This window comes from Penaeus japonicus, unplaced genomic scaffold (genome assembly GCF_977035675.1).
Source record: "Penaeus japonicus unplaced genomic scaffold, GWHDUDI00000001_assembly GWHDUDI00000013, whole genome shotgun sequence".
NCBI classification, from domain to species: Eukaryota; Metazoa; Arthropoda; class Malacostraca; order Decapoda; family Penaeidae; genus Penaeus; species Penaeus japonicus.
Window position 1 is genome coordinate 25356676 of NW_028234415.1, and position 5000 is coordinate 25361675.

The 5000-nt window shown below is 39.9% G+C and overlaps 1 protein-coding gene across 1 annotated transcript in view; it reads left to right on the forward strand.

The window, feature by feature from the left end:
- LOC122255216 (uncharacterized) overlaps window positions 1–5000 on the forward strand; it is a 19165-nt gene that overhangs the window by 11889 nt on the left and 2276 nt on the right. The window lies entirely within an intron of this gene.

Here is a 5000-nt window from a genome sequence, read left to right on the forward strand (position 1 = left end):
TGGTAGATAATCACTGTCATTATTATTAATCATTAATTTTTTATCATCATCATTATTTTCATAAGCATGATTATAATACTTATCAGCATTATTATTATCATTATTACTATCATTACTATTATTTGTTATCATTATCATAACTAAAGTCACCATCATTATAATCATTATTATCATTATCGTCATAATCATCAATGTTATCATTATCACCAACATCATTATTATTACTATCGTCACTATTACATATATTTTTTTTACTGTGCTGATCTTATATCTGTAAGATTTCCAATGCCAATGCTGAAACACTCTTTTGTGACATTCATACAATATATAATCCAAAACTTTTCATAAAGACGCTCATGTGCAACCTTACTCAGACAAGCACACAAACATACGCAAGCACACGTGCGCAAACACCCGCTGAAACGCACACAAACACAGACACATACACAGTGCTTTCAAGAATCCTTGAGCAAACACGGTGCCTCTGAAATATTCTTTGCATATCTCATCCAGAGCTTTATTATCGGATAACAGTCATCTCATATTTTACCTTTTTATTATCCGTAAACCTCACAAAAGAGAACGGAGATGAAATTATGAATCCTCCCTTGGCGAAGAAAGAAAGAAAGAAAGAGAGAGAGAGAGAGAGAGAGAGAGAGAGAGAGAGAGAGAGAGAGAGAGAGAGAGAGAGAGAGAGAGAGAGAGAGAGAGAGAGAGAGAGAGAAACTGAGGTTCAGGCATGGACCCATAGGAACTACCATGACATACAACTATAGTTTTCCATTACATTTCACGGCAAGACTATTGGCAGCTCAATATTTTCGATCGATGTTAAGAACCTTCGTAGATAATTCAACTCTCATTTTAGTATGTATGGTCATGAGGGGGATATTCACATTGTGATGTGAGTATGGGTGTTGAAAGAAAGTGAAAATGACCAAAAGACTGTATGCCATGAATAATTTGAATAAGGGTTGAATCTGGGATCATGGAAGCAAGTGTACATTTATGCGTAAGTGCAATGTTTGTAGACAAGTATTCTAACACACCTTTCTTGTCTATAGGTCTATATTGTATAAGTCAAGATTAGTAACAACCAACAGTTATGTATATACAGTAGGCCTATTGTAGAAGTAGGGAAAGTTCGGTTAGATATGGACTTGTGATATTGCACAAATACAGGAGACAGTGGTTCACCTTTTTTCATTTATTTATTTTTCTTTTTTTTTCTTTTTGTTAAACTAGAAACACTGATACAGCAAATTCAGGTAAAACTTGCTCAGATAACTAGATCTAAAAAAAAAGTGTACTTATAATGGTAGACTTTCTTGTACAAACGGAAGAGGAGCTTCTTTTTTCAACATCATCGTTAACTTTCGGACTTAATAACTTGCTAAAGCATCTTAGTTTAAAAACAAGTCTTACGATAAGGACTGACGTCAGACCTCTTCAGTGGTGAGTCTTTATCATATACGTCGTTTCTGGCTCGGGTAGTCGCAGTGATATCCATCAGGTGCTCTCAACAAGACCTGTCCCTCATCCTAACACCTGCATTCTACCCTCGACGCATCGTGCGCCTTTTGCCCCGTAGTTGTATTTGCTTAATACGTAAAGCACGAGTCGATGCACTCGCCCGTACTCTTACTGCTACATCTGCCATTTGCATGAAGGTTCACAAGGTTTGCGAGTGATAAATCACAGCACTAAACTGAATGAAAAGACATGGTCGCAGCCAGCACACATGCATTCGAACGTTGGCTGGGCCCGTTTTCCCGCCACTCCCCCGAGAGAACAAAGACCAGCCGCCATTACATCATCTGCGGCTGTCATCTTGCTCCTCCTTCTTCATTTTCTACCTGCCCACGATAGGTAGACTCCGCCCTATGTTCACATATCGTTAGTCAAGGCGACCAGCAGGGTTTTTGTGGCAACCATGTTCATGTGGTGTACGGTTGGAAAAGTTTCTAACAGAGCGGCGTTGTGGGTCTTGTCAGAGGAGGTCGGTGTTGAGGCTGAGGGTGGCCGGCGACGAGGACCTCCGAGAGAGGATGTGGGTTAAATATTCAGATTTTATAGGATATTTATGCACCGTTAGTTTTAATTTACCGGAAGGCTGTGTATAAAATATTTATATATGATGATTTACTGCCATGTGATGTATAAGAAGGAAAGTTGACCTTTCGGCAGGGTTGTTGATTTTTGAGATTAGCTTCGAAGCATCTGTATCTTGCCACGTATCTCCGGTGTTTCAGAACGCCCCCGTAATGGTTCATCTTTAGGGGATACTTGCCAAGTTATGCTGATCACATTAGTTTATGAAGCGCATTATTGGTTACGGGATACTTAAGAGATAGTTTGTAGTATCTTTTATCTTATGGAAAATAATCCCTGCTTAAGATAAACTCCTTAATATTACAGAGATAAGATATACAAAAAAGGAGAAAAGACGATATGTCTAGACTGATTCATAATTTTATTAGGATCCTTTTATAAAAAGACAACAAGAGTTGCGCCGTGCCATAAAAAAAATAATAATCGTATCCATGACAATGATCAAGAGAAAGACGGCTATCAGAGTACACTAAGTGGGACAATAAGACGTTAATACAGAGACAATAATGCTTACGACCGTGATCAGTGCGTTCATACCTATTACTACGATGGGGAACATGTCATACGATGAAACAGATTGATAAAAGAGATAATGACAGAGAAAGTTCAAGGTCATTGGCCATTGGTACTATATATGTAGTTAGAAAAAAAATACTTTGACTATAGAACATAAACCAGTAATGAGAGAAGCTCATAAAGGATTAACCCAAGAAATTGAAGCTACATAGCAACTTTGGTATGTGGTCAGGGTTAGAGAAATCATAAACCATATCATATTATCCGGAACACAAAAAGCAAAGAATGAAAAGACAAAACCTAGTATTCAACCGACCCCGAACACAATCTGTCTTGCATTGAATTATTGGGAGTCACACATCATGCACAAACACTAAATTATGCCGCTCGTGTTCGTACGAGCGCCTTCGACTCCTCTTGCTTGCAGTGTCTAGCCCCCCCCCCCCCCGCTCGTCATATCTGGGAACAGGAGGTCATGACGTGACGAATCAAATCTGTCATGGTCATATTCGCTCATGAATCTTTTGAACGCGTGTATGTGTGTGTGTGTGTGTTTACACGCATGATCGCATATATAAGTGAATGAATGCATTGTAAAGTGTATATATGTGTGTGTATATATATATACATATATATTTATATTTATATGTGTGCGCGCGCGCTAGCGCGCGTGTGTGTGTGTGTGTGTGTAGATATAATCTTGCATGTATATATCGTTGATTTCCTGTAATAACATCTGTCTACACGTCATATGTGTAAACTTAAAAAATTAAATGCAAATACTTATTTACAAACGTGTATAAGTCGTGGGCTACTTATAGAAAGAGTGAGGAAGAGAAAGAAAGAAAGAGATAGAGAGAGGTAAAAAGAAAAAGAGATGGAGAGAGATAGTGAGATAGAGGGAGAGAGAGAGAGAGAGAGAGAGAGAGAGAGAGAGAGAGAGAGAGAGAGAGAGAGAGAGAGAGAGAGAGAGAGAGAGAGAGAGAGAGAGAGAGAGAGGAGAGAAGAGGGAGAGAGAGAGAGAGAAGAGAAGAGAGAGAGAGAGAGAGAGAAAGAAAGAGAGAGAGAGAGAGGGGAGAGAGGGAGAGAGAGAGAGAGAGAGAGAGAGAGAGAGAGAGAGAGAGAGAGAGAGAGAGAGAGAGAGAGAGAGAGAGAGAGAGAGAGAGAGAGAGCGCAGATGTTCAGACCCGTCAGCGCCGGTCGTTTCTCCCTTCAGGGAAGTGAAAGTAGCGTGAGATCGTGTCTCCCCTCACTGGAAATCTATCCAAAACCTCTAGCATAAAGATTGCTGTCCGGTGATTACAGTCCCAGATAGATTAATCGACGCTGGGCACGCCATGGACATGTGTACACTTGTACGAGGAGACTTGTATGTCTCGTGTCAAACGGATCCAGGTGCTCAAAATGCGCGAGGGTTATCGAGGTAAAAATTAGGATCCTCATGATGGGGCAATTTAATTGATATGGTTCTCTGTACCTCCGGTATAATTATCACGCATCGAAATAATTATCTTTGGAAATTCATATCCAATAGACTTCCGAAACGAATTTCATCTTCATAATTGCGAAAGAAGTGTATCATCTCAATACTCATTATTATCAGCCCTGTAACCACATAAATTACTGTAAAATCCGAATACTGAGACCATTTCTCCACCCATTAATAGTTTCTCTTTTGATATTATGGCTGTAGCATTGGGTTCTCATTATCGCTTTAGTATATATACTGTAGCAACTATCAGAGAAAAAATGTATCCGTATCCATTAAAGAAGCACTAATCCTCATCACAGTCATCATCAACAATATCTTAATTCGGGAACACTTATTCGGCTCTTGTCTATAGTGTATCTTTTATCATCATGTCTTGCATGATATCCATTTCGAATTCTTTATCTTTCTACCTGATTGTACCAACAAGTAATAGGCCAAGTAATATAGATGTATGCTACCATTTAGAAAAATAACACAGAAAAAGAAAACAGATGATCGTACACATCAAATATTCGAAACACGGCAACCCACTTCATCAGTTGAACCGCAAGCACCACGTAAATTATCATAACATCCACCACCTCACCATCACCCAGCATCACCGCTCAAACCAACAAACCCACAAACTCAATCCTCACCAACACCGCGAGCGCTCGCTCCAAGACCATTATCACACTCGGCTCTGCCACCATCCAACACTGCCAGCATCATCCCTCACTATCACCACCACCAGCAACACTTCTAGCGCCAACACCACCGTGCCCATCCTTGTCACCCACCACAGCCCAGACGTGTGAAAAATGATCTCGTGGTCCACACCTGAGTGAGTGTTGTGATGGCTAGCTACATAATGGTGGCTATTGTAATGTAGATGACGTGT